The sequence below is a fragment of the Cyrtonyx montezumae genome, unplaced genomic scaffold (genome assembly GCF_038088225.1).
Source record: "Cyrtonyx montezumae isolate F1298 unplaced genomic scaffold, pur_monq_1.0 scaffold_8, whole genome shotgun sequence".
Taxonomy (NCBI): domain Eukaryota; kingdom Metazoa; phylum Chordata; class Aves; order Galliformes; family Odontophoridae; genus Cyrtonyx; species Cyrtonyx montezumae.
This window is the reverse complement of record NW_027072089.1, coordinates 32,110,649-32,121,904: the sequence shown is the minus strand read 5'-3', so window position 1 is coordinate 32,121,904 and position 11,256 is coordinate 32,110,649.

Sequence of the window (11,256 nt, the reverse complement as noted above, 5' to 3'; positions counted from 1 at the left end):
AGAGCCAGGGTTGATGGGGTAGCACTGGTCCCACTGTTCACCTTGAGGCTGCCAGGGTTCCCTCCCCACAGTGGTGTTTGCTGTCCCCACAGCTAGGCCGTGCCCTGCCCCAGGGGTGAGCAGAGGACACAGAGGTGTGGCTCAGCTGTTGGCCACTGATAGCATCCAGGCAAGACATGGGAGGCCTCAGGGTGAGGCATTAGCAGCAGATCCTCCTGCTGACGTCACCTCACTGATAAGGAGGGAGCATGGCTGGTACAGTCCTTATCTGCAGTAGCCATCTGAAATGACACTGCTTAGGCTGGGAGACAAGTAGCAAGACAGCAGAAAGGGACCTGGGCTGCTGATGACAGCAGCTTGGTGTGAGCCAGCAGCATGCTCTGTCAGCCATGAGGGCAAACCACATTTTGGGGTGCATTAAGCACAGCATAGCCAGCCAGCTGAAAGAGGTGATTGTCCCACTCTATTTAGCATTGGTGTGGCCTGGCCTGGAATATTGTGTGCAGTTCTGTTTTCTCCTATATAAAAAAAAAGGATGTTAAGGTCCTTGACAGTATCCAGAGGAGGACAACAAAGCCAGTAACAGTCCTGAAGGCATGTCCTCAGGGGAGGCTGAGGGCATTGTGTTGCACAGGCAGGAGGATAGGAGGCCTCACTGCTCTCTGCTGCTCCCTGAGTGGGGAAGCAGAGGGAGGTGCCAGGCTCTGCTCCTGGGAACTGATGGCAGTGTAGGAATGCTCAGAGCTGTGCCAGGAGAGCATCAGACCGGGCGTTAGGAATCATTTCTTTACCGAGGGTGCTCAAGCAGTGGAACGGGCTTCCTAGAGAGGTGTTGATGCCCCACACTTGCCAGTGTTGGAGAGGCATTTGAACAAAGCCCTTAATAATATGCTTCAGCTTCTGTTTAGCCCTGAAATGGTCAAGCCATTTGACTCTTTGTAGATTCCTTCCAACTGAACTATTCTATTCTATTTAAAGTTTCTGACAAAAATCAAAGGAAAAAGCATTCACAACTTCCAGCCTAATTACTGCAGCTGGCAGCACATCCATGCAAAGATCTCAAGAGGGGTTACTTTGGGCTTTTAAGTTCCTGAAATGGATTTATCCTTTAATAAAAGAAAACAAAAGTGGAAATTCTGCAAGACAGGATAGCATCTCACTAAGTTTGCCAAACTCAACAACATTGCCAAGCACCAGAGCTGCCCAACCCTACAAATAAAAGGATGAGAATGACTGCTCCCTTCCTCCTCTGTCACCTCAGTGCTGCAAAGCAGACAGCTGATGAACATCCCAGAGGTTTGGTTCTTCTGTTTTAAAATCAGTCAGAATAGAAATAACAAAAAAATGTGTTTTGCTTGCACTTCCCAATGCAAACAGTGGGTTTCACTTTCATTAATCCATGAAAAGTAATTTATGCAACAGACAGGTAGATTACAAGTATATGGATGATTAATGCATACAGAAGAATTCTGTTTGCTGCTTTATCAGAGGCTTTAAGATAAAAAATGTCTCCAGGCCTGGTCCTGTGACAAGCCGAGCACTTCTACCTTCCAGCCAAGTCAGTGGAGCTGAGCATGTTATCCCCTCTCAGCTGCAATAATTTGTCAAGCATAGGAAATATATATATGGGTGTAAAGATATATATTCCACTATAATCTGTTTTCTGATGTTTCAAAATCTGGGACAGGCTTGAAGAGGAGCAGGTGAAATTTATGAGACATTTTCATTCTTGCCTGCTACTAAATCTTATTTATGTGCGTGACAGTAGGGTGCAGCATCACAAACTACATAATCCTGCCATGTGCATTGTGCCTGGGGATAAATCAGCAGTCTGTGCTCATTCACTCCATAGCCCTCCCTTCGTAAGAAACAGGAATACAGAGGCAAATAGGGAAGCTTCTGTCCACTACGAAGCCGTATGTGAGCCATGCAGAATAAAGATCATTCAGCGAGTGTCAGATGGTGACAATCCTGTTGTGACCCTGCCCCCAGTTTGAGGGAGTGTCTAAGAGCTTTTCTGTAACATCAGCAGCCTCTGGAGCAATCAATTTCTTCACAAATGGCAAAAAGACACTTTGTAATTGATTACTATTATTTGCTATTAAATAATAGGTAGCAATCCAGTGAAATAATTAGTTTTTATTGTCAAAACTGTCAAAAGTTTTGATGTTTTATTTATTCTCCAACCAGATGTTGTTTTTTTATGAAAGTGCCTGATAAATTATGACTGTGAAGTCAGAAGGATTACTCCTTCTTGCTCCCTACATTAACTTTGATGACAAATGGCATTTAATAGAGAAATCCAGGTTTTATGGTGATAGATTAATGCTGTCTGTAAGCATTCTAGCTATACACAGACTTATCATCAAGATCGACTGGCCAACTGATTTCTGCAGCTATAAATTTCATCACAGAATCTTTGATAAAAATAACAATGTTTTGGCATGCTAATGATTTATACAAATTAAATAGAAATGTAATTACAAGTTGTATATGCTGTATCTGGTGAACAGGTTAGAGAAGTTGTGTATCATAGGGCTGAGTACACGTTATGGAAGTATCTAAACCTTTGAGTGGTCTTAGAGGAAAGCTCAGGAAAGACAGTATCTGTCACATTAGCTATCCTCTGGAAGTGTAGCACTGAGTCCTATCAGAGATAACAGCAACAACCACAGCATTTTCACAGGCAAAGTGAACAGGAGCATCACAGTCAGAAGGAGGAGGATCACTTTCAGATCTATCATATGTCTGATGATCACCATTATCACAAAGTTGAAACTATTTACGATGGCTCAGAAGGGCCATTACTTCAACAACAGGATATATCTGAACCCATGGTGCTTTGCAGATGATTTGCACTGCCAGCAACAATATCCAGGCAACCATTTCAGGTTGAGGATGCAAGATCTAAATGTTAAGTCTGATCTTCACCCAGGCTGTTTTCTCTCTTCCTCATCCTTCACCCTCAGGAAGGGCTTATCCCTAGAGGGAAGCAATTACTTCTTGTTTCTCTGTGAGCCTTTAGAAGAGCACTGGCAGAAGTGTCCTGTGAAGGGGTTTCTAGCTAAATAGAAATAAAAGGTTTGGGCATGTGCCAAGGATGATGATGAACTAGAGGATGCTCTGTTTTGTCAAGAAGTGAAAATTATCATCAGCCGTCAACTACAACTGTGTACAAAATGGGGTGCTCTCCATACCCTGTGTTATGGATAGAGGACAGCTAACAGTCTGGTGCTACCTCACTACACGGAGCAGCCACAAACCCCTCATTTTTACCATTCCCTTTAAGCCAATCCTGCATTCCAAACCCGGACCACCTGTACTTTGCTGTCATTTCCTGTGGCAGGTGTTACCAACAACCAGAGCATAAGCAGCCAAGTTTACTTCAACATGCCAAGAGTGTGCCGCAGCCCGGGCCCACATCTTTGAAAGGTGCAGCCGAGCACAGAGCTCCAGAAAGACAAGAATCACCTGTGAGCAGCCTCAGGTCAGCCTTCATCAAGGTTTGGGGTAATTGGTGCCAAGCTGATTGTGGTTAGAAACAGCATCTGACTTTTTGTGTGGGACTGGGTCAGTAAAACCTGACCTGGATTCATCCAACACAGCATCCCCCATATCCCTCTTTTACAGCCTCCTGATGGCTTCCAAACTTAAAAACTCTTCTTCTGTGCTTCTACCTGGCCACAGCTTGAGCTGCTGCCATTGCAACGGGTTCTGGCTCTCCTGCACTAGTAGGTGCACCTACTAGTGGCTGTGGCATTCCTGTGTACAGGCCAAATCTGGGCTGCTCAAAACGAGGCAGGTATGTGTTAGCAAAAAAAACAAGCACAAAAACAACATGCCAAAAGGAAGTACGAGGCAAACATTCTAATTCTATTGCTAATTACGGCTACCCAAATTACTCATTAAAGGCTTTGCTCATGCAAAGTCAACATCGCCGGTGTTTGTGCAGGTACAGCCTGGCCCAGTTGGAGCAAGGCTCCAGCTGCCTCCTTCCTTTCCTGCCTGTTCAGAGCAGGAACAACCTCTGCATGCAAGACAAGCTGCTCAATGGCTGCTCTGTTTTGCTCATTTGCTTTTCTTCTTTCTTTTTTGAACCTAGGTTTTTCTTTTGCTTCTTGGATCAAAATCTGGTTCCTAGGCCCCATCTTGCAAGCCAATCTAATTGATTTCACACACAAACTCCTTTGCAAAATTAGGGCTCTGCATTTTTTATCCTGAATTATCTCTTTGAGACTCAGTGCTAGCATTAAAGGAGACAATTAACTAAATTGATTCATCAGAACTGGCAGTGTCCTGCAACCGTCAATAGAAATTGATCTTTAGGGCAGTCAGCCATTACAAAAGAGAAGAATGTAAGTGTTATTAGCTTAGATGTGTAACCCGATTACACAGAAATCTCAATGGCACTTACTGTGAATATTTATCTGCTTTCCACAGCACTCTGTCAAATACAAATTGACAGCATTAGTTATAATGGTGCAATCCCATTATACTAAAAGATAAATGCCTGAAAATAAAATAGGTTGAGCAAGTAACACACTCACTGCCATATTGATTTGTATATTATTCACAGGGCCTGCACAGTCACTGAACTCAGCAGCTGTTAAAGGTTTACTTCAGTCTCTGTGTGTCCTGATCATGTGCCTGCTCCTTAGTGAAATTCTTTGGAAATGCTCAGTTTAGAAGAGTCCTATGAGCAGGCATATCCACTACAGAAGAATTAGCAAGCCAAGGATGTAAATGAAAGGCACATGCTTCCTACAGAGCACACAGGGCACTGACACTGACTTGTGGTTGTGCTTAAACTTGGAAGAGAGAACTCAAGCAACAAATGATGGGAGGGGATCAGCTGGATGGAAACAAAGAAACAAAACCACTCTCTTCCCATATTTCTCCAGAGGATTTTAACCTAGATGTTATTACAGATGAAATATAAACTAGAGGTACCCTTCGGACTGGTTTATTGCACTTACCTTTAGCAGTTCATAGGTGCAGACACTCTTACTGCCAGCAGCAATAGCTGGCAATAAAAGGTATATTATAGATAGATAGAAATAGGCATTTCAAAAGGTTCTTAGTCCACTTTACATGTCTACAGCTCTTAAAAGAAAAAAAAGGAAAAAAAAAAAGGAAGGTTTGCAAAAACAAAGAAATATAACTCTCCTGAGTAGGATTTGCTTAGAGGAGAAACTTTGCTTGAATCTAAGGCCATTCACAGTAACAAAGAAGATGTATTGCCTGTTGAAAAATCACACCCCTTTGGCCTTTGGGAAGTATTCATAGAATCTTTTGAGTTGGAAGGGATTTTTAAAAGCTGTCTAGTCCAACTCCCCTGCAATGAGCAGGGACACCTACAGCTACATCAGGTTGCTCAGAGCCCTACGCAGCCTGACCCTTAATGTCTCCAAGGACAGGGCATCCACCACTTCTGGATGTCAGGGGAAGTTCTTCACAGAGAGAGTGGTAAGATGCTGGAACAGGCTGCCCAGAGGGGCTGTGGATGCTCCATCTCTGGAGGTGTTCAAGACCAGGTTGGATGGGGCCCTGGGCAGCCTGGTCTAGTACCAGATCTGGAGGTTGGTGGATCTGCCTGCAGCAGGGACTTGCAACTTGATGATCCCTGGGGTCCCTTCCAACCCAAGCCATTATAATGATTCTATGATTTTCTCCAGTCAACCTGTTCCAGTGTCTCACTACCCTTATTGTAAAAACACTTCTTCCTCATATACAGCCTAAATTTCACTTTTTTTTTTTTGTTTGTTTGTTTGAAACCCTTCCCCCTTGTCCTTCACTACAGACCTTGCTGAAGATTCTGTCTCCTTCCTTCTTCTGCCCCCTTTAAATACTGAAAGGCCACTATCAGATCTCCAGGGCCTTCTCTTCTCCAGGCTGAACAGCCCCAGCTCTCAGCCTGTCCTCATAGGGGGATGTCCCATCCCTTGGATCATTTTTGTGACCCTCCTCTGGATGTGCTCCAACAGGTCTGTGTCACTCATATTGAGGACACCACACCTGGACACAGTACTCCAGGTGAAGCCTCACTAGCCCAGAGCAGAGGGGCAGAATTACCTCCTTCAACCTGCTTGCCATATTTCTTTGAATGCAGCTCAGGATATGATGGGCTTTCTGGGCTGTGAGGGCACATCATTTGCTCGTGTCCAGCTTGCCACATAAAACTGTGGATAGCATTTATGCCTTTAAGCGCAACGCTGGCAGCCTGAAGCCAAAACCACATGCCATTAACCACGTGGGACAGGGCTGAAATTCTCTCGCGTGCTCCTTTGCTGGGCTCAGTTCTGGCAGTAGGTGTCAGTAGCAGCTCGCCAAGGAGCCCTCTGGTGCCAGAAGTGCTGCTGAGCAGATGATGTGTGAGGGCTGTAGGGTACAACTGCAATATCATTCTGTTACCTTTTACCATACTACTTTAATCAAAAACAAAACAGAGTCCGAGTGCTGAACATCCCAGATGACTGCAGGCAACTGAGCCAATGAGCGAGACACACTGCAGGTGAAGCTTTGCTCTCATGCTAAGGTTCATTCACACAGCAGAAGGAATAGGGTTGTGCACAAGGCACACATCAGTATCACTGCTTGTTGATGAACACTGTACACTGAGAATGTGAGTGACTGCTCTGAGGTCCAGAATGCAGTGGGAAATCTACTCAGACAACAACAAAGCAGGAGTGAAGAGAAAGCAAAGCAAAGGTCTCACTATGGTCCTGACTGAGTAAGGAAGACACAGTGGCTGTAAATTTAAGGGGAGGATTTCAAATTAAATCATGCTAAGATCCTTCATTATCACCAAATTGATTTCCCACATTAAAAGATACCTTCTGGTAAATGGGTGCAGTGGGAGGAAGTTGGCTAAAAGGCAGAAAGTTTGGGAGATACACTGTTGATACAGAAGACATCCTATAGGGAAAACTCTAAATTTGACTCTGAGCAAATCCACATAGATGAAAAGAAGTGACAGCTATTTTACCTGGATATTCATAAATTGTGTTGTCCTCTCACATGACACTTTATAATCAAGCTAGCAAAGAATGCACAGATTGCATACTGCTGTCCTAGCTCGAAAAGCTATGGTTATAGCACACTTATGTAACTGCTCTGAGCAGCTGGTCAGCACCAAACTGCAAAAGCCTACAAAATGAGGTTATGCAGGCATCTGTCCTCGGTCTGCTCATCAGCTACGTGCAAGATTATATTTATTAAACTTGGGGGACGCACTAAGCTAGAACAAGTCGCAAGCACTTAGAGGAAGAAATTTATAGTTCATCGTGATCTCGAAGAGCTGTAAACAAGTCTGGAAATCAGTGGATACAATGTTTTAGTCCCACTTAGAATCACAAGAGAAAAGAATGCATTTATCAGAACCATTTTTCAGAAAGGATCGGTGTGTGCAGTGAATCATGCACTGATCATGAGTCAGTCGTGTCATATCGTTACAGAAAAGCAGTATCTTTTAAAGAATGAATACAAGTGTTGCAGGTGAGATAATATGATAACACAAAGGCACTTGCAGCGAGGGCAGTGTGTGTTGGTGCCTCATTTCAAGGAGCGTGTGAATTAGCAGGACCTGGATGGACAAAAACGAGAATTTGAGAAAAAGAGGCTGAGAGCTTATCTTCTTGTATGTGGGTCAGCAGAGCTGAGAGTTTCAGCTGGTTTTATAACAACTTGCAGATCAAAGAATATTTGGATTGAAGCCAGCTACCCATCCCCAGAACGTTATTCCCTGTTCAGCCCTTAAAGCTCTTCCCTGGCACTCTGATATGTTAATGTCCGTGAAGGAAAAATGTGATGAAAAGTATCAAGCCCCAGTCTCACACACACGGAGAAGCAATGGGGTAGGAGTGGAGGAAGGAGATGCACGTGGGCACTCTGGTACAGGGACACGGCCAAAGCAGCTTCCTGTGAGCCCCTGCCACCTCCTCTCCTTTTTGCAGGCATTTTTACTGCAGCTGCCCAAGTAGGATGGAGAAATAAATAGAGGATAAGTAAGTGTGCCCCAAACCTTGCCTTTCAAGTCTCGATGTAGCAGAGACCACGGACAGTTTTCCCAAATAACCCTTTAAAATCTTACTCTCTGATAATAATCTGAAGTACGGACTGGTATTTCTAACATTGGCTCAACATTACATTACGTTGCCTTAATCCCCACCCTTAATATTGTGTCTCAGCCACTTTGTAGGACCCCGAACACATCCAATAGCAGCTTCCTCCCAGCATGTATGCAGAAAGATTTCTTCTTAACTCCCAGTAGTTCCCACCAGCAAAGCCACTACCTCAGATGTGGCAGCTACTGGTGCTGGAAACATGCTCTGCCCAGAGCACATCTATATGCAATGCAGTCAGAACTCTGGGGCACCTACTCTATTCTTCCTGTTGGGGCTGAAAAAGTGTCTGTGTTAATGAAGAATAGTAAGCAACATCTCTTCTGCTTTATGCATATACAAAGAAGATTTTATACATACAAACTCTATTAACTCCTCCACTTCTCTTAAAAATTGGTAACTCAGATTCCTTATAGTTTTCTACACTTGCCAATTCAGGACTCCTCTTCTCTACTTTTAAAGACTTTTATACCCTAATTCCAATCTTAAGAACATCACCTCCATTAACTTGTGATGGGTTTTGAGATTTATTTCTGGGAAGACTATTGCCTCATCCTTCCTGATAAGTCATGGGAAACATCTGACACGGGGACTTTCTTGTTCCCCAAAACAACAACCACAGCTGGAATGAAAATGAAAAGGGGAACAACAACAACAAAACCTCCACTTTATTGAATAAATTTGTTTTATAAGTGAGATGGTTTCTTAAGTTGAAAATTTGGTAAATTAACTCAATTTTTCTTCTTAGATATTTTCATTTTAATCACTATAACATAATAATTAAGGAGGTGATAAATTAGACACCCTAAGTAAAACCTTGAGGTTTACTTTTGCTTCTTAAGGTACTGTTATAAATGTGAATGGAGATTAAATATTAATGGAGCAGGAAAAAATGCAGAATTTTTTATTATTTTCAAGGATTTTTACTACAAATGTAAAGAATATAAAGTCTTCCATTACTGTAGTTAATTCTGCTTGCAGAGGTTGAATGTTACATGCTGTAGCAAATGCATTTAGTGTGCCAAATAGCTCAAAGCAAGGGGAATTCTGAATGCAAACAAAGGGTTCTACTTCGTATGCAAAAATTAAACAGGCTTGTGGTGTGAATGGGTGAACTCTAAAGTTTGTCCAGTAACAAAAACTGCAGAGCAATGGAAACTCTGATCTAACTAACCCAGAATGTAACAGGGAACTCACTCAGATGTCCAAGAGTAGCACGATATGCCTCTGCAGCTGCAAAAGGGAATATGATGAAAGAATATAACTAAAACTCCAACTTTTTGGAAGAAAGAAGAGAAAAGAACTACTATTTAGGCTGTAGATCCCATGCTTAATAGCTTACAGCTTGCCATTTCAGGAGAAGAACTGTACCTAATGCACTGAAAGCTGCTTCTGGCTAGATACTACACTAGGTGCTTGCACAACCTGAAGTGCTGCCCTCAAGTATGGCAGTCCCTTCATCCTCTCAGTTCATTGTTATTCGCCATGTCTCAGGCTTAGACTGATAATGACTGTTAATTAACAACAGCCAGGACTTGGAAACATGTCTGTTTCTACACTTGGGAGATTGGGCAGCCCACCCCAATACTTCCATCTCTGCGGGAGATTCAAATTCTGCAAAATCTGATCTAGATTTGCTCATAACGCTGGCAAGTTGGAAAATGAAAGCATTCAGTGAGATAGGAAGTATAACCAAATGGAACCAGCGTAGAGCAGTGGCTATGGGAAGGGCAACTTTGCCCTTCTGCTCTTGTCTACGTGTGCTGCCTTGGGCATTGGCATGAAGATCTGATGGCAGTGCTTTGGAGAGGAGGATTTTCCCTTGGAAGCACAATGGAGTTAGACAAGGATCTCCAGGGGAGATCTCACAACTAGATTCCAGGAGTTCACTAAAGCATCTAAATGCTTCCTTTTATGCAATATGCACATTAAAATGACCATGTTTACCTTACCTAAGGAAAGCAAATTCAATACCTTTACCTCATTAATAATACCACGCATATTAGAAATATTAATTATTAGCTAGCTCCCTGAAGACAAATTTTACTATTCCTGCGGGTGCTCAGGGCTGACAAAAGATGGGAATTTGTGTGCCTGAAGACAGGAACCTCATGATGAACGCAGATTTAGTGCAAGTGAATGCCATGTCACAGTGAGCTTTTCTTATGACATGTAATTGCTGATTTAATTCCTTGATGTACGCAGCATAATCTTCCTTAAGTGTGGTTGAGGGGGATCAAACCAGCTTCAGCATGTATCGTCCGGTCTGCTGAACAGCCCTTGGTGGAAGTTCACCTCTTGTAACCTGCTTTCTGCTCCCTATTGTAAAACCTTCTTATTTTCTTTTATTCCATTTGTCCTTGGTTTCTGACTGTTTTTCTCCAGGCTTTTGCTAGAAAGTTCACTGCAAGTCTACACCAACTAACAGCTCCTTTGTCTTTGCAATGTTTTCTTCTCAAGTTCAGCCTGTGCTACTGCACAGCTTCTTGGTGTGGGAGGCAGAGTAGGATGTATGGAGGCAGAGTTGCTATGGAGAAAGAGGAGCAGAGGGAAGGAAGGTGGTGGTATGCAAATAGGTGAGGTGACAAAGAATGAAAGCAGGGATAGCAAGCAGGCAGAAGCAGTGGTGACCTCATGAGGCACATTTCCCCCATCTTGGTGGCTTGGTATCTCAGAGAGAGGTGGAGGACACATCATCTCTACAGATACAAAGGGTCTGTCCTCAGTCTGTGTTCCAGACTGCCGATGTTGTTCTGCATTAAAGCAGTTTGCCACAGTCACCTGACTTCTCCCCATTTTCTCTTTCAGACTGGCTGGTGCCTCTAGGTGAGCTGTTCAGACACTGACCTGAATGTAGTTGAACTAATCGACCCATCTGCAAAGGTTTGTGCAAGAAAACAAATGACAGAGCAAACAGAGGACAGAACAGCTGCAGCAGGTTTTTGTGTCTCAGTGCTTCCTATTACAGATGGAGTGGAATTAGGAACCTTGAGTGTGTACTTATGTCCTCACAGGGGAATACCAGAGCAAAAGAAAAACATGCTGTTCTTACAGCTCAGTTACAATGAAGAAAACACTGACTGTAATGGCAAGTATTTGCTGTCTTTGCTCTTTTATTTTTAAGAAGATTTTACCT